Consider the following 24600-nt stretch of genomic DNA (forward strand, 5'->3'; position numbering starts at 1 on the left):
AGAGAGGAAGGGAAAGTCATTTGCATCTGAACTCTCTCACCTCTCTTCCACCCGGTACCAGAAGGTCTTCCAATTTTCTCTTCCCTCCAGAAAGGGACATTCCTTAGGTCATAGCCTCCTCCTTTCTTCATTTTAGCCTTTTGGTCTTATCCTGTTAGAGAAAACATTATGGAAAAATACACAGAATTAACAAGAAGTGAAATTGCAGCAGGAGTTATTTTTAAAATATCTATGTTATAGGCACAAAACATTAAGTTGTCTGAGTGGGTTGTATTAAACACTTGATAAGAGGCTACAGGAGTTCAAGGGGGCAGCAATCATCAAAGCTAAGATAGTGTAGGAAGGCTTCATGAAAACGATGGGATTCAGGCTGAGTTTGAAAGCTTTGTACTTCTTGGACAAGCAGAAGAAAACTGGAATTGACGTTGCGGGAAGGGAAAACCAAGTGAGCAGGACATGGCATGTGTAAGATCTCCTGGGCACGCCAGTTTAAATAGAGCAAAGGGTTTGTTTTGGGAAATGATGCAAGACAAGACAGGCCACTAATGGTTGGATGATCATGGACTTTGAATGCCTCAAAACAACCCCATTAGGTAGGCAATTTCTGTATCCCTGTTTTACAGATGAGGACCCAGAAGCTCCAAGAAATTAAGTGGCTTGTCTAAGACCAAACAACCAGTTAGTTGCAAAACCTTCAGTCATCAAGTCTTAATCTTCACATGGATAAAACAAAGTTATATTTGATGACCCATATACTTTCATGTTCCTCCATGATGCCTTGATGAGGAGAGGTTGGTATCCATATACCAGAGTCATTTTCAACCCCACGAGCACACACACAGTTACTCTAAGGTCAGCGTGGATTCTTCGTGCAGCTTGAGCTTTCAAATGTGTGCTGTGGGCATGATAGATACCGTTGGCGCTGCCAACTGAAGGCAAATTGAATTTTCTCCTTGACATCTCCACAGGATGTAGTTTACCAAGTAAAGCCCTTTTCTATATGCCATGGGCTCTGAAAACATGACCACAAAAGGTACAATCATGTAATGTTGCTGTTACAAGCTCCATTCAATTTACTTTGAAATGTCATTTAAAATTGCTTCTGTCAGAGCGCAGGCCTTGGAAAGGAGAAAGGTCTGTTGGGGTGTTACTGGAGATGACGGGCGATCACTGCTGTAGACCATGGATGGAAACCAGGCAAGGCAGAGAGTCCGGCACAGGGAGGGCCTTTGTACAGGAGATAAATATAAGGACTAGGGGGAGCTAACAGGCGCAGGAGTGGTGCATAGGTGCTCAGAAGGGACCATGCTAAGACAAAACACTCCTCCCAGGCTCTCAATTATCCTCATGATGAATAAGACTCTCAGAGCAGTGCTCACTCTCTGCTTAACATCTCCACTTGGAAACTGATACAAGTCTAGGTATCCTTGAAATGTTTACACTCTAAATTTACCTTAACCTAATTACAGTCACTTCATCATAATTGGGTTGAGTGACTCTACTTTCAATTCTAATCAAGCTCTAGCCTAGACGTGTGGAGCCTAGAGAGGTGGATCTTCTGATTCGCATTTCTATCATTTCCTTCTCAGTATCTATTTTCAGCTTTTTCTCCTTGGCTTCCCTCAGAAAATGGGGCAGAATTTTCAACTGGCTCTGTAGCTTAATAGTCTGCAGTTTCCCTCTCCTTTTCTTCTTCTTTTTTTTTTTTAAAGCCTATTTACTTACATTACATAATCACAGCTGGAAGAATAAGCCCTTGCTTCACTAAACCATGCACCAATGGCTTTGAGACAATGAGCAAAGTGTATTAAATGTCAGTGCTTCTTAACAAATATTCGCAGTGAGATTCTGCCCCGGAGTGTCACACAGAGAAGGCCACTCTAGTCATAGGTGCTTTTGGCAGGGCCACTGCGTGTACTCGTCTCTCCCTCCAGCTCTGGAATTCTCTAAGGCGGGCCAGTTTCCTCTGGGTCTGACAGGACTGATGTCTTGACATTTGTTTGCCTTGTTTTTGGCATGGGACTCTACTGCACAGTGAGCTCCTTTCCAGTCCTTGTCCCCAAGGAGCATCTGTGTGTCCACAGATGTGCATAGTCATGTTATTGCTTTTTCTTAACTTTTGAGCATTTTGCTCAGTTGCCACACCTTGGATTTCTATTTTGCACCACTTCCTCCAGCATAGATGGTCCTCAGAACACAGTGTTTTCTCACCCCTTTGGTCTTTACATATTGATCTCTCTGTCTCAGATATTGCTCTCCTAGAAAATATCCACTAGAAAGCTTTCCCAAAGCATCCCTAGAGAAATGCAAACACTTCTTTGTCTGTACTCTCATTACACTTTCTACATGCGACCAACCTTTAAGGCAGTCTTCACACCAGATTAGAATTACTTGTTTGCATGTCTGTTTCAAGAGACAGGGAGGTATTTAAGAACAGCTGCTGTGTTAGGGTCTCCAAAGAAACAGGACCAATAGTGTGTGTATACAGAGAGAGAAAGTGATTTATTTGAAGGAATTGGCTCATGTGATGGTGGAGGCTTGGTGAATCCAAAATCTAATAGGGGAGGTTATAGGCTGGAGACTCAAGAAAGAGTTGCAGTTTGAGGCAGTCTGCTACAGAACCAGAAAGAGTCACTCTTGCAGATGAAGTCTGAAGGTGGTGTGCTAGCAAATTCCCCTTGCTTTGGGGAGGAGATCAGTCTTTTATTCTATTCAGGCCTTCAACTGATTGCATGAAGCCCACCCATATTATGGGGGGCTATCTGCTTCACTAAAAGTCCATTGGTTCAAACGTAAATCTCATTCAGAAACACTCTTATAAAAATATCCAGAATAATGTTTGACCAAATATCTGGGCACAGTGGCCCAGACCGGTTGACACATAAAATTAACCATCACAGGGACTTGGTCTCATTTGTCTTTGACATTCTTAGCACCCAGCAAAAGCTTAATATACAGGGTGTTTGCTGAATAAATGATGTCCAATGAAGAGAGAACAAATGTTCTTGAAACACCCAGTTCAGTATGACCTGACATTTTCTTTTTGACTTATCTGTGTAATTACAAAACCCCTTAAAACAGTGGCAGTGTTCCATTTAGAGATTGATAGACAAGCTGGCCTTACAGGCAAAAATGGTAGGAGCAAATCCTGGGAAGAGAAAAATAAGCCTGTGCCCAGAAATGAGAAAGGCTATGTCATGCCCATTCTTAAAGCTGAGACCATGTAATATTTCCATTTATGGCTCTTCTCTTTTACTGGGCCTCTGAGTTGGAATGGAAATACATCCAACAAGGACTTTCAGACTAATCCCTGGGCACACCCTGCACCTTCTCTTCCATCCCTGTTGCTCTTAAGCCACATGAGTCACAGGTAGAGATTGTAATAGATGGAATGCAAGGTTTCATCTCATAAATTCAGAGAGGCCACTTCCCTACTTTCCCATCCTTTGGTCTGTATTTGTCTCTTCAAACTTTCTATATGCCCCCTGAAGCCAGGGTGAGAAAAGAAGGGTGTTGGAGGTGCCAGTATGAATTGTACTAAGATTATTTTTTAAAGTAATAGAATGTCCTTGAAAGACCTGTAACTATAATGATATAACAGAGAGACACATGAGGGCATTCCATCTAACCAGCAATAGAGGAAAAGGAACCTGCAGTTGCTTGGGGATTTTCTTTGTTTGATTTATTGCAGCCCTTTTTAAATGACACGGGTGAATTTAGCTCCTACCTTGGGACTCATTTTTGTGGTTTTGATAGGCTCCATAATTTTCAAGAAGAGCGAAGTGTCCGAGCACTTATTCATTCATTCAAAGCACATTTATTGAGGCCTCGTGCTAAGCCATGAAGATGACTAAGACCCAGCCCCTGCCTCAAAGAGCCCAGTGGGGGGAGGCAGCCATATACAGATGGTTTAAGTAGCATTATTTTCTATGTTTTCTTTGATGGAGACATTTGGTTGGTTTCCAGTCTTTGGGGGATAAAAATAAAGGCTGGCGTTGTATGGGGACCTCTGATGAGAAAGGATGCAATTAAAAATCTCCAGTCAACAGGAAGTCAAGGTATAAGTGATTCATTCTAAATTTGCAATCCTGACTTTATGAGCATTTCAAACAATTTATGAGAATTGCTAATGAGAATACAAACCAACTTGATATTCTGAACGGTTATCCTCATTAAAAGCTAATCACAATTTCTACACATGGTCCCCCTACCTCATCCTACTTTTGCACACAGAAGCTGCCTTATTGAATCCGACTGTGATGGGAGGAGCCTGAGGTCGGAATTGCAGAATTCTTAAGTGTCATAAATTTTACAGTCAGATGGCAGTGCCCTCAGTAGTACTTGGGGGAGATATAGACACAATTGGACAGTCAGTGGTGGGAAATTATATTTATCACATGGTCCTGATTGTAACTCAGTGCATATTTTCATGCATCCATCCATCCACTCATTCCTTCCTTAGACAATGTTCTAGGCACTGTGCCAGACACTGGAGGTAGGAAGTTGAATATGGTCCATGCCCTTAAAAGAGCTCCCTGTTAGAAAGAGATACAAAAAAGAGAAAAGGTGATTATAAGCAAGGTAATAAGTGTTGTTATAGGGTAAACACACGGGCCACCCATTGTTATTTATTTATAGAATAAAATTGCACTGCTACTCCCTAGAGATGTGCATTAGGAAGACCTAGGAGGCTGCTGAAATACAAGAGCTAGGCAAGGACAGAAAAGGCTCCATTAGAAGGTGGTATTGGGCTTCCCTGGTGGCACAGTGGTTAAGAATCGCCTGCCAATGCAGGGGACACAGGTTCCAGCCTTGGTCTGGGAAGATCCCACATGCCTTGGGGCAACTAAGCCCGTGTGCCACAACTACTGAGTCCTTGCGCCACAACTACTGAAGCCTGTGCCCCTAAAGCCTGTGCTCCGCAACAAGAGAAGCCACGACAGTGAGAAGCTTGCACACCGCAACAGAGTAGCCCCCGCTCGCTGCAGCTAGGGAAAGCCCACACGCAGCAATGAAGGCCCAGCACAGCCAAAAATAAATAAATAAATTAATTAATTAATTAAAAGAAGGTGGTATTGACCTGAGTCTTGAAGAATGAGTAGAAGCTGGCCATGTGAAAGAGGGAAAAGGGAGATATGCATGAAGGTTCAGTTTTGTTCCTCATGAAATAAGATTTCTTCTTCACCTTGAATCATTTAACCATGAAGATGTCATGTCTACTTCCTGTCAGGTCCGTTCATTCTTGAGAAATTTTTAGGTGTTGAGAATCTACTAATTCCATTTGGACAGGAGAAAATTCCGCAAAGTCCAACAGATCAAGTACATGTAACTATCCTGGAGAATCTGGAATTTGAAAGCCTATGAGGGAACAAATAAATTTAAAGAATAATAAAAACAGTTTCTATTACTTGAGTGTAACTCTGCACCAGGCCCTGGACAGGGTACTTAGTAAATAACGTCTCAGTGAATCCTTGCAAAAGCCATAAGTGGTATGTTTTATTGACATTGCAGCTGAGGCTTGAAACAATAAATTTACCTGCCCAAAGTCACGAAGATAGTAAGTGGAGGACCTAGTTTTGTTTGAACCCAAATCTTTGCTCTTGAGAAAATAAAATGAATTAAGAAATAGTAAAGATTCAAGAAGTCATATAACGTTCTCCCTGTCCCAAATCTCTCCAATTATAGTTTTGTAGGAGAATCTAATCTACTCTCCCACCTCCCATAACCCACTGAAGGACCCACTTCTCCCCCCAAGAGAGGTAATAAGAGTAAAGTAATAGTCTTGAACTTGTATCTTTTTCGACACAACTCAAATGATACACATTTTGGAGAAGCATTTCCAACCTTTTATTACAGATAAAAATCATCTGTATAACTTCCAAAGAAACCATCAGACAACTCTGGCTTCACTAAACTCATTAGAAGTTATTGTGTGTAGTGGATTTTATTACTGGTGAGAATTACACAAGTATATCCCACTTTCTCTAATATACAACAGCCTAGAAGGGACATATTGTCCAACAACTCAAAGGAAGAAATAACAACATTAATATTGAACCACAATATCCCCTGGCAGAAACAACAAAAATAAGCATTTCACTTTCTCTTTCAAAAATCCTGAACCCTTGTTTCAGTAAAGCATTTCTGAGTCACAGACTTACATAAAAAGACATCTTCCTGTATTAGTCAAGGTTCTCCAGAGAAACAGAACCAACAGGATGTATATATAGGGAAAGAGGGACTTATTTTAAGGAATTGGCTCATGCAGTTGTGGAGGCTGAAAGGCCAAAATCTGTAGGACAGGCTGGTGGGCTGGAGTCTGAGGGAAGTTTAGGTTGCAATCTTGAGTCTGAAGGCCATCTGAAGGTCTCCTTCCTCATGGGGTCTGTCTCCTTCCTTAAGGTCTTTAGTTGATTGAATGAGGCCCATCCACCTCAATCATGGAGAGTGATCTTCTGTACTCAAAGTCTACTGATTTAAATGTTAATCATATCTAAAAAATACATTCACAGCAGCATCCAGATTGGTGTTTGACCAAAAAAATGAGTACCACAGCCTAGCCAAGCTGCCACATAAAATTAACCATCACATCTTCCAAACTCCAAATCTCAGAAAGTGGCAGCACCATGCACCTGACTGCCCAAGTGAGAAGCATGGAATCATCTAGATTCTTTCTCTTCCTTCACCCCACAACCCAAGTCCCGAAAATACTAACTCCCAAATGTTTCTAGACTTAGTGCCTTCCTCTTCAACCCCATGCCTACTGCCAAACCATTGTCTCTTATCTGATTTATTAAAATTGTCCCCTAATCTCCTTGCCTCAAGTTCATCCTCCTCTTACATTTCAAAACCATTAAACTCATGTTCCATCTTAAAATGCTTCAGTGATTCTTCATTGTGATCTAGATAAAATCCAAGCTCCCTAACACATGGCCTTTGGGGCCTTCATGACCTGGCCCCTGCCTCTCTGCTTTCATGTCCCTCCACTCATCCTTACCCCAAACCTGGACAGCTCCTTGCAGGGGCCAAACACCCCATAAATTTTTCATATTGCAGTAATAGTCCACACACTGCTCCCTCTGTAAATAATGTCTTGTCCATCTGGAAAATGCCTACTCCTCCATCTTCACGTCCCAAACATCCCTTCTTCCCAACCAGGTTCACTTTTGCTACAGACGCTTTATATAATACAAAGTTACATTTCCCTTTTTCTGAGTTCCCATGGTATTCAGTTCATACTTCTATCAACCACATTTCATAGACACATGAAAAATATATCTAGTTACATGCTTTTCATCACCATTAGTATGTAACCTGGTTAAAGGATTAGATTTTTGTCTTTATCCATCTTGGTAGCCTCAGTTCAAAAGAGAAAACCCCGTTTAGTGCCCATCACTTAGCAAACATCAATAAATGTTTGCAATGGTCTTTTTACTTACTTGTAAACATCTCCTTCTAGATATATGCTCTTCAAGGAAAATAGTTGCGTGTCTGGTTTACCGGTGCCTGCCATAGTGTCTGGCATATAGTAGACATCTAGTAAAGATCTGTCCAATGAATGAGCACTTTAGACATTAAGTTTGATCATATCAACCTCAAATATTTTCTCTGTTTTTCTTGTCCTGAAGTCTTCAGCTAGGTAGAAAGGCTCTCGTTGGCATGGACTAGTCTTCTACATTTTTGTTGTCCTTTCTCCTCTCTGCCCCCACCCATCCCAGGGCCTAGCACAGGACCGGCTACATGCTGGAGACTCAATATTTGCTGATTAAATAATGAATAGGTTTTACACCTGTGTATTCATTTCTCTGAATCAGAGCTTCCTCATATCAAAATTTATCCCTGAACCTGTTATAATGAACTGGGGAAAATCAGGCTGAGTATCAAAGGTCAACTCTGCCCAGGAGAGATGGAATGCATGTCTCTTGTGATTAATCTGTACACACCTCAGGAAGGCACACACCCATACTCCCCAAGAGCATTGTATTTCATCCTGATGCTCAGATGAAGGATGAGGGAAGGAATAGTCAGAGGGGGGAAAGCTGCTGAAAGAAGAGAGCTCCATGTAGGTACCTTGGGACTAAAATGAAGCCAGAGCCAACTGGAGTCAGTTAAGTCAAGGGAAGTTGTGGCTTCATCTTGAACCAAAAAGCAACAAGCTCACCCTGAGCCAAGCAACTCACCCGTACCTCTTAAGCAAGCAGCGTCTGGAAGTTGACAGTCTCTTTATACACCAGTCTTTGCTCAAAGTTCTGGGCATCCTCCCAACCACATTCATAGCCAAAGCCCTGGACTCCAACATCTCATTCCCACCTTGACTCCTCACTTCTTCTCTATTCCTTCTGACTGTGTCTTCTGTTTCTAGGTCAGAGGCCAAAACTCCAGGACCTAAAAACAAATATGACTTCTCCAACGTGACCCTCCTGAACATGGTTTTACGGGGTAAGCAGTGTATCAGAATGGAAAGAGCAGGTGCTTTGGCGTTATCAGAGTTGGGGCATTATCAGACTTGGATTTGAATCCCACTCACAAGCCGACATACCTTAACCCCCCAGAGCCTCTATTTCTTAATGGGTTACAGCAGATTTAATAATACCTACCCCATAGAGAGTGTCTTAGTCCATTCGGGCTGCTATAACAAAACACCATAAATGGAGTGGCTTATAAACAACATTTATTTCTTATAGTTCTGGAGGCTAGGGAGTACAAGATCAAAGCACCGATAGATTCAATGTCTGGTGAAGGTCCACTTCCTGGTTCACAGACGGTGCCTCCCTGCTGTGTCCTCACATGGTAGAGGAGTTAGAGAGCTGTCTGAGGTCTCTATAAGTCAGAAGGGCTCCACCCTTATGACTTAGGCACCAAAAGCCTCACCTCCAAATACCGTCACACTGGGCATTAGGTTTCAACATATGAATTTTGGGGGACACAAACATTCAGACCATAACAGGGTAGTTTTGTATATTAAAGGAGATAAACAAGAGTAGCTATTATCACCACCATTCATTCACCCAGCCCCTTTCTCTATCTGCATCTGTTGGTCCTCCAACCTAGGGGCAGATGGACATATAACCAGACACAGCCAATTGTTCCATTCTTTCCTTCTGGCCATGGTAATTACTTGACAAATGGGCATGTGGCCCAAACATAACAAATTAGCTCAATGTCTATGAGGTTTGAAAATGGAAGATGGGAGATGAGATCTCACTTCAGAATCACAGCTCTAAGAATGACATAAGACTCTAAGAGCAAACTGTATAGCCACCTTTACCACCACATAGAAAGACCCTGCCTGAACAAATATCCAGAGAAAACTCTAATTTGGAAAGATACGTGCACCCCAATATTCATAGCAACACTGTTTGTAATAGCCAAGACATGGAAGCAACCTAAATGTCCATTGACAGATGAATGTGTAAAGAAGATGTGGTGTGTATGTATACACAGTGGAATACTACTCAGTCATAAAAAAGAATGAAATAATGCCATTTGAGGCAACATGGATGGACCTAGAGATTATCATACTAAGTAAAGTAAGTCAGACAGAGAAAGACAAATGCCATATGACATCACTTATATGTGAAATCTAAAGTATGATACAAATGAACTTATTTACAAACTAGGAACAGACTCAGACATGGAAAACAAACTTATGGTTTTCAAAGGGGAAAGGGGGTGAGGAGGGATAAATTAGGAGTTTGGGATTAGCAGATACAAACTACTATATATAAAACAGACAAACATCAAAGTCCTACTGTATAGTACAGGGAACTATATTCAATATCTTTTAATAAACCATAATGGAAAAGAATATGAAAAAAAGATATATATATATATAATTGAATCACTTTGCTGTTATTGAATCACACCAGAAACTAATACAACATTGTAAATCAACTATACCTGTAAACCAACTATACTTCATTTAAAAAAGAAAGAAAGAAAGACCCTGACTGAAAATTAAGCCAGTAGAGGAAATCTAACCCAGACATGCAAGAACTGTGTCTTAATATGTCTGAATGCCAGAATCCAGCAGTACCTGGAGCTAGCTCTGTTCTCAGATTTTCCAGTACATGAACAATACATTGCCTCTTTTTGCTCACTCTAATTTGAATTGGGTTTTCATTCACATGCAACAGAGTATAGAACTATATAGAAGGAACACATTCCCTCAGATTCCAGTGGCCAGATTCCAAAGGTGAGCAGTAAGGGAAAGGGGTCAATATCCCTCCTTATTACTGTTTTTTCTCAGACCAGGTAACATCTGGCCTTTCTGAAAAACTATATATTCTAAAAGTTACTAAATCATGTGTTATATATCAGAAGTGAGAGAAGGATAAGAAGTTTATCCAGAAGGATCACACAGCACTTCTCAGCTATCTGATAAGAAAACCAGATCGTGTCTACAGATCCATTTTTACTTAGTCTGTGTATCTGTCAGGAAAACAGAAACCACTCTAAGCATTTCAACAGAGGGAACTTAATATAAGGAATTGGTTAGACAGATGTTGGGAGGTTGAAACAGCAAAAAGGGAACTTTGAGGTACCCAGAGATTGTAACTGCAATTAGAAGCTACCACCCCTAAGGCTGAGGGAGCAAAGAGAGAGACTAAAGGAGGCGCTTCACGGAGCTAGGTTCAGACCTCCGGGAGAGGCAAACCTGGCTGCTGCTGCTACCACTGATGGAACAAGATGAGGTTAGGGCAGGGAGTTCCGAAAGAAGCTGGAGGCTAGAACCAACTACTCCCACTGGGGCAAAGAGCTATGACTGGGATGATAGTTACAAGAACCACAAGCAAACAGGAAGTCACTTCTCCCCTCCTCCTGCCTTCCAACTTCCTTCTAGTGCCCCCTAGTGGCGGAACCTAAAAAGATGCCAACCTACAAAGGAGAAAAATGTTTTGCCGAGATCCAGCCCCAGCATCACAAAGCAGAGTATAGAAATTTGGATTTGGAGCTGAGTGACAATAATTGAATAACCAACACAGCCCGCACTCTTAAATCATATTTCTACTTGATGTATCTCCCTTCTCTTATCAAGGGAATCTTGATAAGACAGTAAGACAATTCTTTTATCAAGGGAACCTTCCCAGCTCCTTTTGCCTTGGCTGTCAAAGATAGAGCTCAAATAATCCCTAAAAGTTTTTGCTTGTTTGCTTGCTTGCTTGTTTGTTTGTTTGTTTTTTAAGACTGAACTACATCTTTGCAAGTCATTTCTCAAGTAGAAGTCCAAATAGAGAACCTGGGCTTGTTTAGCCTGACAGAATCTTATAAGGATAGTTATGAGTGTCCCAGGATCTTCTCTTCAGACAGTATCCCAGTAACCAATGTAAGATAGCAAGAGAAGAAAAATCAATCCAAGGAAAACTGCTATGCCCACTTTGCTCTGTACAGGACAAGGAAGTAGGGTGTATTACTACTCACTCCTAAAAACTTGACACATCATTATAAACCCTTTAAGTCCAACTTTCAATGATGTATGCAGGTGTCATGGTACTTATTACAGTCCATATGTCTCTTCCAGCCAATGGACTGTTATGAATATGCATATTTTAATATCTCCATTCTTGTCCATTTATCCCACAGTACACATAAATGTGACCTGCAGCTAGGGTCCTGACTACTCTGCTTAACTTGGCTAATTGCCAGAGTACAGTGACTCCAGAGAACAGTGGAATAGAAAATAAATGGGCCCCCAAAATTGACCTCTTACAATTGGAGTTCTGAAATTCCATGATAAAATGCCTGGGGTCGGGGTTTTTTAATTCATTTTTCTGAGCACTCATTGAATTATTTATATCTGCAAACATCCTTCAATTTTAGAATTTTTATTTTATCTCTTGAATAATTTTCTTCCCTCTCCTTCTCATTTCTTACGGAAACATCAGTTACTCAGCTATTGGATCTGTTGACTCATCCTCTAATTTCATCTCTTTTCTCCTCTACACTCCATCTTTGTCTGACAGTCTGCTTTCTAGTAGCCCAGTGGGAGTAAGAGGGTTTGTGCCTCATTGTCCAACATGTAGACTTTCACTTAATTCCACTGCTTTCAGTAAGATGCCTGTCCTCTACTGCCCTTGCTGTCTTGAGTGCAGAACGAGTATGATTCAATTTCTCCAAAGAATAAACTGCTTCCCCTTGCCTGCTGGGATGTGAGAGGTGATTGCCTAGTTGATTAAGGTGCAGAAGAGAATATGGTGGTTTTCCTTGTTCTCATATAATCCTGTCTTTAGCCTCATCCCTCACTTCTACCTTGTGAGGCCTCTGGTATTTCCAATTCCTGAGCCTTTCTGGAGTTATTGAAAGAGCTTTCCTTATTGTCATCTCCCTCTGCAGGATTCCAAAAGTTGTCTAAATAATATAGTAAAGCATTTAAGAGCACAGGACCTGTGTCCAGATTGCCAAGGTTTGAATCCTAGCCCCTCCACCTACTAGCCATTTGACCATGGGCAAGTTAAAACCTGTGCTTTAGTATTCTCATTTATAAATGGAGATTGTAACAGTCCTACCTCTTTAGGGCGTTATAAAGATTAAGTAATACCTTTAAAATATTTAGACAGGTGAAAGATTTGTACATTGAAAACAACAAAACATTGCTTAAACAAATTAAAAAGGACACAAATGAATTGAAAGACATCCCGTGTTCATGGATTGGAAGACTTAATGTAGGTAAGATGTGAATACTACACAAAGCAAGCTACAGATTTAATGCAAACCCTATCAAAATCCCAATGCCTTTTTTTTTTTTTTTTTTTTTTTTTGCGGTACGCGGGCCTCTCACTGTTGTGGCCTCTCCCGTTGCAGAGCACAGGCTCTGGACGCACAGCCTCAGCGGCCATGGCTCACGGGCCCAGCCGCTCCGCAGCATGTGGGATCTTCCCGGACCGGGGCACGAACCCGTGTCCCCTGCATCGGCAGGCGGACTCTCAACCACTGCGCCACCAGGGAAACACGGCATTTTTTTAAAGAAATAGAAAACTCCACCATAAAATTTATTTTATATATCAAGGGGCCCCCAAATAGCCAAAGCAACCTTGAAAAAGAACAAAGTTGGAGGTCTCATACTTCCTGATTTCAAAACTTATTGCAAATTTACGGTAATCAAAACAGTGTGGTACTGACATAAAGACAGACATACAGGCCAATTGAATAGAATAGAGAGTCCAGAAATTTTCAACAAAGGTGCCAAACCATTCAGTAAGGGAAAGGGCAGATTTTTCAATACATGGTAGTGGGATAACTGATACAAACATGCAAAAGAATGGCATTAATTCAAAATGAATCAAAGATCTAGACCTATAAAACTTTATGATATTGGGTTTGGCAATGATTTTTTTTTTTTTTTGGATATGACGCCAAAAGTATAGGCAACAAAAGTGAAAAGAGATAAATTGGACTATATTAGAATTAAAAATCTCCGTGCATCAAAGGACACAGTCAGCAGAGTAAAAAAGCAACCCATGAAATGGGAGAAAATATTTGCCAATCATATATCTGAAAAGTTGTTAATACCCAGAATATGTAAAGAACCCCTACAATTCAAAATAACCTAACTAAAAATTGGGCAAAACACTTAGACATTTCTCCAAAGAAGATATACAAATGGCCTCTCCCCATCTGGCTCCAGTCCCAGAGAGTCAAACCTGCCCTCCCAAGTATCCCTAATGAGGAATGAATCACACAGGAAATTTCTCTGTTTGGGTCATTTTCAGTTCCTTAAACACACTCTCTAGCTCTCCACAAGAGAGTTTTGAAAACTTGAGCATTTGCTGTATACCTCAGTGAGCAGAGCCTTGGGGCTCCTGGATGTGAGATGAGGCACCCTGTCCTCAGATGGTCGGAGAAGGAAATCTCCACATCCCCAGGTAGGACTAAAAGCCCAGGACAGCCTGCAGGCCATACAGATTGACAGAGATCCAGCTGCTGCTCCCTCCCTACTGTTTAAATGACATCCTGGAGAGTCTGACCTTCCAGCTCCCCAGGCTTCTGGTACTAAATCACAGTCCCTTAGAAAATCAGCTCACTAAGAGGCATTAATCATTTCTCTTTCTCACAGATAAAATGTTTTTTCTACTGATCCTGAGTAGGAAGCTCACCAGAAATGGTGTGTATTCTAAAGTGATTCCTTTCAATCTTCCCATTTTAGGGAAAGATCTTTCCACCCAGGGTTCCAGCCTGCACCCCAGGCACTTGTCTTCATGATTCGCCCTGGTACTCAGAGAGCTTAGAAGTCATGTAATTCACCCTTAACTCTGTACAGAGAGAGAAACTGAGGTTCAGAGGGGAGATAGGCATGACCAAGAGGCCTGAGCTGTCAGAGCCAGATTCAAGTCTAGATGTCTGTCTAGCCGCCTGTCCCACCAGACAAAGGGCAACCATGTCTTTTCAATACTACCAATACCACACCTTCGAAGCCACCAGAGAGTGTTAAGAGACTAGGCTTTAAGGATTTCCTTCTTTTGTGCTATGTCAGCACGAGCAGGTTACCGACCTTGCTCCTCAAGGTGTGGTCCCCTGACCAGCAACCTCGGCAATACCTGGGAGCTTTTTGAAAATGCAGACTCTCAAGCGGCAAGCCAGACCTACTGAATCAGAATCTGATTTTAACAAGATCCCCATGTGATTTATATACACATTAAAGTTTGAGAAACACTGACTTAAATTGCCTGACCCTCAATTTATCTGTTAAATGGGATAATAGTACCTACATTGTGAGATTGTTCCAAAAATTAGCAGCAAGTTTATCTTGCAACCAATAAGATTCCTTGATTTGAAAGCTTAGAGATTCTCTTCAGGGAGGTTTAAAAGTCGGTCATCTGGCAGCATTAAAAGAAAGGACATCTCCATACACTGCTTCAATGTAATTCAAATATCTTATAACTTACAGTGATGATTAGAGCAGGAGCTAGAATATAATTCAGATTAAGAAACAACATATTTAGTTGTTGGCTCTTGGGTGAGACTGCCTGGGTTCGCTCGTTTCCTAGAAAGGCATCCTTGAGCGACGTATTTACCTTACCTAACCTCAGTTTCTGAACCTGTAAAGTGAGGCTAAGAACGCATCATGTGGTGATAAGAATTCAGTGAGGCCCTCCACGTGAAGCACTTAGCACAGGGCCTGGCACATGGCACATTTCCAGAGAAGGTCAGCTCCCATCACCACCATCATCATCTGCGTCATTGTCAACCATAATTATGTTCTCTGTGATGTCACTCAATGACTGTGACTTGGGAAGGTCTCAGCACCAATGCTCCTGATGAGAGAGACAAGACAGGAGCCTCTCCCTCTTTGATGTGAACAATCAATGGAAACCGGCAATAGACATGCTTTATCATATTTAAGCATACTTCTCTAACTCTTACTAGTTCCCTTTGTCCTGAATGATTAAGTAAAATTTTCTTTTTACCAAACATTTTGTGGGGAAAAGCTCAAGATGGTTATATGCAGCGTGTTAAAAGTCATTTTTATGTCCTCCAGCCAAGCACAAATGAGAGCGTTTCAGCAGTTCAACAGTTATATTCAGTTCAGAATCACTAACTAGTTCTTTACCAAGTTTTTGTACTATCTGCAAAGTGAATTCTCCAGAGGGGCTTTGCAGGATACTAGGATTCTAGTTACCTAACTTATCTCCTACCCCACAATTAAATTAAACAAAAAGAGCTGCCACCATCTTTCATATCAGAACAAGTTTCTGAAAAGGAGATTCAATTCAGCCCTCATTTTGGCCTTAAGAAGTAACTGAGGCCCAGAAACCCCTGGTAATTTAGTAAATGGCAACTTACCCAAAGTCACACAGTAGGTCAGAAGGGGAAATACCTAGGTCTTAGAAAGTTCAAAGGTTGCAGAGTCCAGTGTCTCCCAGCCCTTAAAACCAGTTTATTTGTCCCAGTGTTTGAGCTAATCTCTCCTGCTATAGCTCAAGTGTAATTACTCTTATCCTGCCATCTACATAGAAATCTTCAGGGATTCCTTTTTAAGTCCCACTCAACTTGCCCTTCACACAGGTATCTTCTAGGGAGAAATTAGTTCAACCCCGTTAGCCTCAGATCCCACCATCTTTGAATGGGAGGAGGTGAACCAAAGTGTGGTATGTCCACTCCCTTGAGAGTTGGGGTAAAGAACGGGGTGGCCTGTGAATTGTGAGCCCCCTGCAGTAACAATCTAGGTCTCTGTCGCTGAGCAACAGAGAGCACAGGGAGTCATCACAGGCTTTTGCTTTTGTTTTTTGTTTTGTTTATTTTTTTTGCGGTATGCGGGCCTCTCACTGTTGTGGACTCTCCCGTTGTGGAGCACAGGCTCCGGACGCGCAGGCTCAGCGGCCATGGCGCACGGGCCTAGCCGCTCCGTGGCATGTGGGATCTTCCCAGACCGGGGCACGAACCCGTGTCCCCTGCATCGGCAGGCGGACTCCCAGCCACTGCGCCACCAGGGAAGCCCAGGCTTTTGCTTTTGTATCGCATTCAACAATTTTCAAAGCACATTCACATCCTACTAAGCCTTCCAACCAACCCATGAGGAGAGCAGAGCAGGAATTATGAAGCTTCATACTTTCAGGTAAATAAAATGAGCCTCAGAAAAGCTAAACGATTTTTCCAAAGTCACAAGGCTAATGAGCAGTCAGGCCGGGACCAGCCAGAACCAAGATCAACTATTTTTCCCAGGGTTTCTCTCACACACATTGGAAAAGAAAGCTCGGGATGGATCCTGCCTTAAGCTATAATTAGAAATGCTCTGATCATCATTTGATGCACTAATGAGCACGAGCTGGCAGTTAACCAAGAACAAGGATGATACAAACCCACTACCATGGGGAAGCCTGGGGTGGAGAAAAGGAGAAGAGAGAAGGGTTCCCAGGACAAACATCTCAAACTCCATTGTCTTACTGAAGATGAGATCTGACCAGGCCAGACCAACCCATTCATAAGCACTTTGGGCTCTGGTCCTAGACCAAGTCCCTGGGGGACAGAGATTTTGTGTCTCCAATGGCCAGCACTCTGCTGTGCACAGAGTAAATTCTTATACAGGTTGATAATGAATGAATGAGTCCATGCTAATTCCTGGTTTTGTCTTTCACAAGGTCATTGCCCTCACCTTTGGTTTTCTCCACTTGTATCCTCTCCAATCTCTCTATCCGGGGTCAGTGTCAGGGCTCGTAATCAAGAAGGGAATTATAGATAAATAAAGGCCTCACCTTGGCCCATCACAGAGTGCAAGCAGCTCTGGGCCTGAGACAGCAGTTTTCAGTTGAACCAAGCTAGCAGTTTTATTGCTCATTCCACTTGGACACATCAGAGTTGACATTTGTCCCAGCAGAAGGATTGCTTATTGCAAAGCAAAATGAAATCAATACAGTTTTATTAGCCATCCAGTGTAATAAATTTGCCCCAGATGACAGCCTCTAGGCCCAATTCTTACCAATCCAGGCTGAGTCTAAGATCGGAGGAATATGTCCAAACATTCCCCATTCCTCCTGCCCTCTCCTCTCTGTCCTGTGTACAATCACCGTGATGCCAGCCTCAGTCAGTCTCAGTCTCTTAATCACTCTTTCTGACTCCAGGCTCTCTGCCCTCTAGCCTTTCTCCACCTGATCTGAACATTCTCTCCTTCCTGTGGCAACATGGCTCACCTCTCTCAACTGATTTCTCACCACTGCTCCCAAACATCCCACACAGGTCAATGGAACCATTCCCCAGTCAGCACATGAGCATCCCCACCTTTGCTCATACTATTCCCTCTGCGTAGAATGCCCTTCTCTACTTCTTTACCAGGAGAACTCCTACTCATCTTTCAAGACCAACTTCCTCTGGGAAGCCTTCCCCAAAGGCCCCCCAGAAAGAGGCAGTTACTCATTTCTCCACACTCTCTCAGTATTTATTCATATCCTGATGCCTGACACATTATCTTTTAATTTTCATTTACTTGTCTCTTCTCCTACTTGTAAAATCATCTAAGATTGGTATGGAGTGTGATTCAACGTTCAGACAACCTTGAATACCCATGCCTATCATAACATCCATATCAGGCACACAGAAAAGTGTGTTGACATGCACTGAAAGAGTTACTGAGAATTGTCCAAATCTCTAGAGAACTCAGGAGCTATTGATTCAAGCAGTTCACAGATTGCATGCTGGTAAGAGCTATTGAAAGTTAAGGAACACCCTCTTAAAAGTATGCAAATTAATGAAATTTTTTAGAGTGCAATATCGTGATATAGTTCAACATTTTAAACGTGTAAACTCTTTGACTTGGCCATCCCACTTCTAGGAATTCTTCCTGTAGGTATTCTCACATATGTGCACTAAGAAATATCTACAGGAATGGTTGGTGCAGCTTTGTTTATCACAACAATAACAACAACAAAAGGATACAAATCAAGTATCCATTAATAGGAACACCAGCTAAAAGGAGAATGTTTTACCTAAACCATGTAGTACTATTCAGTTAGTAAGAGGAATGAAATAGACCTATATGTACTGATTTGGAAAGATGTCTGAGGTATAACCATAAGTGAGAAAAGCATTGCAGCACAGTGAAAAAAAAATACACCAAACAGTTAACAGTGGTTATCTTCAGGACATGGCATTAGAGAATAATTTCATTCTAAACTCTAGAGATTCCCATACTTTTTTATCTCCAAACAAGCAATGCATTTATAATAAAATGCATTTTTTTTTTTTTTTAAGCAGAAGGCTCCCCTCGTCTCCTCCCTAGCTTCCCAACTGAGTGCTCTAGAGAATAAGCAGCCCAGCACTGTTCACAGGCTAGAAAAGCTAGAACCTGCTTCTTTGCAGGTGCTCCATGAGGGAGACACAGCTCTGAGTGCTGCTTCCTCCCAGCTGGCAATCACGCCCCCCTCTTCTTCTGCTTATGCTGGGGGTGTGGGGAGGGCTCAGCAGGATGGGTGGAGTGGGAGGCAGGTAGGTGGGAGAACTCTGACATCAAAAGCTGCCTCTGCCTCTCTCTCTTAGCCCTCAAAACTGCCTTGTTGAGACCAAGAGAACAGAAATAAACTGCAGGTACATCAGTTAACTGCAGAAACAGCCCTCTACCTTGACTTCCAGTGGCATCCTAGGTGCTGGGCAGGGTCTCCCACAGCAGGAAATTCTGCAGACAGGAAGGCTGGCCTGCCCAGACACTGTCTGCAGAAGGCAGATGGGGACATATCTCTTTGGAAAGGAAAAGGACAGAACAGTTGATGAATTCCATGAATTGGCAAATTGCCTTATCTAATCTTTCTCTTTGGATGAGTGTCCTTTGTCTCTGCTTTAAAGGATGGAAAATGTCGCAGGGGTGACACTGCTGCCAGCTTTCTTCCTATTAAATGACAGGATCCAGGTCTGGCCTCACCAATATTCCAGAAGCCCAGGAAAGGCCATTAAGCCAAATGAGCCTCTCCCACCCTCCCGCTGTGTAAGCTCTAGGATCTGACCTGGGCTGGGAGGGCCCGAAAGATGCATATATAGTAAATAAAAATAATTCTAGTCATGCTATATTATTAGTTCTAATAATGCTATTATTATTATTATTAGCTAAATAATAGCTCAATAAATATTTTTTACTTTGTGTCAAGCACTGTGCAAATGCTTTATATGCATTTATTTCACTTTAAAACAGTCATATAGAAAATACTATTATTATGCCCATTTTACAAATAAGAACACTGATATTGTATTAAGTAACTTTCACAGCTAGGAAGTAGCAATACTAGGACTGGTTTAGCCCCACTCTCAACCACTATACTACAGTGGTTTGTACAGAAGAATCTTAGCATTCATGAGAGATACACCAAGATGAGCCCAAAATTTAAGACTAAGCACCCATATTTACCTCCCCCTTAAAACTCTATAATACTGCAGGGGAAAAAAATAATAAACCAATTAACATGAGAGTCAGTATAGCATATTGGTCAGGCACACAAGCACTGGGGTCAGACTACCTAGGTTCATATCTCAGCTCTACCATGTATCAGCTGTATGACCTTGGGCAAATAGTTTAACCTCTCTGAGCCTACTTATTATAAACCTTACCTTCTGTGTGAATGCATAAGGTATATATTATCTCATGTAATTCACAAAACCCTGTGTAAGACGTCTTCAGTTATAAGAAGTACCATTGATTTATGGACCACTAAGAAAGAAAAATTCCCACCATTTAATCTATACATCCCAATTTCAGAGCCGATAAAATTAAAAAGAAAACGTGTCTTAGAATCAATGAAGGATGGTATTATCCCCAAGGTACAGATAAGAAAACTGAAGCTCATTCAGATGTAAACAACTTCTCAGTTAGTCTCCTCTGTGCTCTGCTTGGGTTGTGTTTCTGCTCTCCGTCCCACACTTAGAGCTGGTTTTTGTTTGTTCGTTTGTTTTTAATTAAGCATGGCATAAGAACCACATCACACTTTTCCTGCTAGAAGCAACCAATTTACTTGAACAATTCCAGAAAGGCCATGACAGTTTGGAGGATTGGGTTCTCTGTGTTTAAAGGCAATTCTGATGTTTCATATGACCTAAAGACAGGACCCCTCACTCAGACTATTTCATGTACAAAATAGGGCTTTCCCTTGTTCCCTTTTATGGCAAACGCCTCAGGGTTTGTAGGAAGTTGAATGGGAACACTTGAAAAGAAAAGCAGCATTTCTTAATAGAAAGAGCATTTAATAGAAATCCAGATGCCTTGTTTTCTTAGTAGAAAGCACTTAGTAGAAAGCACTTAAAAGATATTTCGTTCTCTTTCTGACCTTCTCTTTGGTCCATCAGGATTGGGGAGAGCCAGTGAGGAACAGCAGCTACAGACCTCCAGCATTTCCTCCTTCCCCCACTCAAGTTGGAAAGGATCCTGGAGGGCATCTGCTCCAGCCCTCATGTTATAATGAGGAGAGTGAGGCCCTCCTGGAGGAAGGGACCAGCCTCCATCACACAGTCCGTGGAAAGAGCATGGGCTCTGGGCTCCATCTCCGACCTGGACTCGAGCCCAGCTCTGCCACTGTGTCCATATGACCTTGGGCAGGTCTCATAAGCTCCCTGGAAAAGAGCTGTAGTAGTTCTTCCCTTAAAGTGTTAAGGATTAATGGATACCTGACAAAGTCTGGCATAAAGAACACAATCAATATCACTTATTATTTACTACCTACAACTTCCCATCATTTACTCTGGTTATACCTTCTCCAACTGTGCAGAGTAAGTTTGATTCCTCTTTAATACAGCAGCCCTTCACATAAGTGAAGAACGCGGTCCTGTTCCCCGGGTCTTATCCAAGTTATGCTACATAGTCTCTTCACTCCTATTTTTTGTGACATGATTTTTTGATACCTCATGGACCCAGCTATCCTTGTTGAAAAATTCCATTTGTAGTTGTTTCTTTTAAAATGATACACACTATTAAAGAGTCAACATGGAAAGAAAAAATGACAGATCATGAAAAACTATTCACAGCATATATTAGAGGAAGGATTACTATCTCTCTAGTAGATAAATGAAAAAATCCTATACCATATACTACATACATAATTTTTTTTTTTTAATTTGAGCCCAGTTAATAACTGGACAAAGTGCATGAGCCCAAAATTCACAAAAAAAGATTTACAACTAGTAAACAAACACCTAGGAAAATAACCAACCTCATTAATAATCAAAGAAATAAAGACTAAAAATGATTGTGAGGTGCTATTTTATACGTAAAATTAGTGAAGAAAAAAAGATTTTTGTCATGATAATATCTGGTGCTTGTGAGGGTACAGAGAAACTGTGCTTTCAAAAGTACAACTGCCTAAATAAATTTATACAGCTTATTTATAAAACAATTTGGCAATATATCTAAAGAGCAATAATAAATGTTTATACTCTCATCCAATAAAGTCAATTCTGGAAGGTTATCTTAAAAAAATGAAAACATTTTGTATTGTTTATAAAACAAGACTCGAATGGCCAACAATAAGATATTGGTTTAAACAATTCAGTCTACATTGTCTAACATAATGGTTTAAAAGTCTCGTACCCACATGAGAAAATGGTGATCATGAACCATTTATATTAAAGAGTAAATAAATAGTTAATATTACATTTTTTTAAAGTAGGCTATAAGATGGTATATACACTGTTATTTATGGCAACTATGCTTTAAAGAAAGAATTCATAAGAAAAAAGATTGCAAATAAATACACCAAGATGTACATAATTGTTTTCTTGAGATAGTGGAATTATTTTTACTTTTTTTTCACCTCAGCTGGGAAAATACATGGTGATTGTACTCTGAGAGGCTGCAACTGCAGAAATATCTAACACTTCTGCAGGAAAATTCAGTTAAGTAAATCTCTGACTAAGGACTTTTATGAAAAGGATTTTAAAAATAACAATAATACATTTATTTCAAAAGCACGTGCTGCCCAAACCAATTTTCCTAAAACCACTTCACTCCAGTATTTGCAGGCTGGTAAAAACATATCAGTTCATGAGGGATGCATATATATTTGTATAAAAAGATGTCATGGCTATTTCCATTTGGGAACAGATCTTTCAGTTGAAATTACAAACCTGTGCTGTTTTTACCTGAAGAGGATAAAAATATTAAAAGGACAACCAGGGTAATATCTTGTTAGGAATAACTTCCCAACCAGCTCCTTGAAAACATTTTGCTTTACTTATTTCATTTGCTGGTTATGGTGGAGAGGGTCTGAGAAACCAGTTGGGACTCTGATTCTAATTATGACAGTAATTAGCTATAAAACCTTGAGCAAGTTATTTAACTTCATCATGCCTCAGTTCTCTCATCTGTAAAATGGGAATGAGAATACTTAGTTATAGAAGTATTATAAGGAATAAATGGAAAGGGGTGTGTATTTTCAACAACCTATCAAAGCAGATGGTTGGACATAGTATCCCATCCTCCTACCAGCCCATGAGGTTTCTGAGGGAAATACAAGTGTGGGGCAAAGTCTGGCTAAAGAACACCCTTTACTGCTATGAGGCCGTGAATACTAATGAAGACTGGGCCACATGGAGCACTCCTTTGTCTACGTGACCTGGAGCCTGGGTTCAAAGTGAAACCAAGCAAGACCTCATGGAGCTTTCCCGGGGACAGAACTCCCATGTTCCCCACCTCTTGTTTGTAGAAAAGCTTTAGCCTCCTAGGCCTTCCCCAAGTTCCAAAGAGCAAATTTAATCAGAGAAGTGAGAAAAAAGCAGAAACAGAACAGTCAAGCAAGACAAAATAATAAGAGTTTAGCCATAAAGCAAAGTCAAGGACTTTTAGTTACTCCTCAAGGGCTATAGATAATGTCCTGAGCCATATCCTTGAGTTGTTTTGCAGATACTAAAACCCTTACCAGGAGGAAGAAGTTAACTGCATGCAGACCACCAGCATGTAGACCCCAGATGTGTTGGAACCAGAAGATTGATGATGTTTGACTACGGAAATACTACCCAGTTACCTCACCACCAACCCATAAGAAGAATGTCCATGAGCTGATCAAGCACCCTGCAACCCTCTGCCTCACTTTGTTTTTAAAAACTCTTCCCTGAAAGCCATCAGGGAGTTTGGGTCTTTTGAGCCTGAGCTGCCTGTTCTCTTTGCTTGGACCCACGCTGAATGCCTTGCAATAAATACTGCGCTTTCCTTTGCCACAACCTGGTATTAGTAGATTGGCTCTACTGCACATCAGGTGAGCAGACCCAAGTTTGACTTGGTAACAAAAGCTGACTGAGTGGCCTCCTTTGCCCCTTCCTTGTCAGCCCACCTGAGAATCCCAGATCTTACATCTCAGGTAGGGAGGAAAGACCAATGCAGAAAGAAGCCAGGCAAACAAAAGAGCCCACATGCTCAGGAGCAGAGCAGGAGGGCCTCTGCAGGCCTGCCCATGGTAGAGCTGGTCTGGGCTTCACAGACGGGGGCAGTAAAAACAGCCCCTGGCCTGTCCCACCTTTACACAGCAAGGAATAAGAGGCTGAAGGAGCATAAGAGAGCAAGAGAGAGATGGCTGCAGTGTTCCCTGAACAAGAGAAACCCAACCCTCTGGAAGGAAGACGATCCCAAGAGACCAGCTGTCTATCAGCTCTGACCTGTAACTGGTTCAACCCAGTGGATTCCCCTCTCCTTGTCCAATGAAATGTGCTCAGACACCAGTGATCTGTAGCAGTGGTCTCCCTACATGAGGTGGAGAGAATGAGGCGCCTCGAGGAGTGGGTGAGTCTCCCCCGGGACTTACACTAAGGACCAGTGCATGATCCATCACACCAATGACGTTTCCCTTCCCCTTCCGGGCTCCTGGCACTGTTGATGTGGAAGGGACAGTAGAGCTGATCCATTCCAGAAAGGCGGGCTGGGTTTCAGCTACTTAGGAATAGAGAGGGGATCAGAAGCTAGCCCTCACCAGCTCTCAGCTGGAACTGGCTCCTAACAGCCTGATAGCTAATCTCTCCCCCTGATCGTGTTCCCCTCATCTTCATTGTCTGCACTGTAGTCACAGAAATCTCTCCAAATTGCTCATCTGACCAGGCAACTCCTCTGCTGAAAGTGCTTCAGCATCCTCACTGCGTACAGAATAAAGTTCAAGTTTCTTGGCATGGCATTCAAGGCCCTTGCCTTCCTTGTCATGCTGTGCTACT

At 41.7% G+C, this 24600-nt stretch overlaps 1 long non-coding RNA gene across 1 annotated transcript; it reads left to right on the plus strand.

The window, feature by feature from the left end:
* Positions 1–24600, plus strand: LOC109552337 (uncharacterized). Its single transcript, XR_012333386.1, has 3 exons — positions 1–791; positions 8363–8439; positions 20758–24600. It is a non-coding gene; the product is annotated as an uncharacterized lncRNA (long non-coding RNA).

This window comes from Tursiops truncatus, chromosome 8 (assembly GCF_011762595.2).
Source record: "Tursiops truncatus isolate mTurTru1 chromosome 8, mTurTru1.mat.Y, whole genome shotgun sequence".
Taxonomy (NCBI): domain Eukaryota; kingdom Metazoa; phylum Chordata; class Mammalia; order Artiodactyla; family Delphinidae; genus Tursiops; species Tursiops truncatus.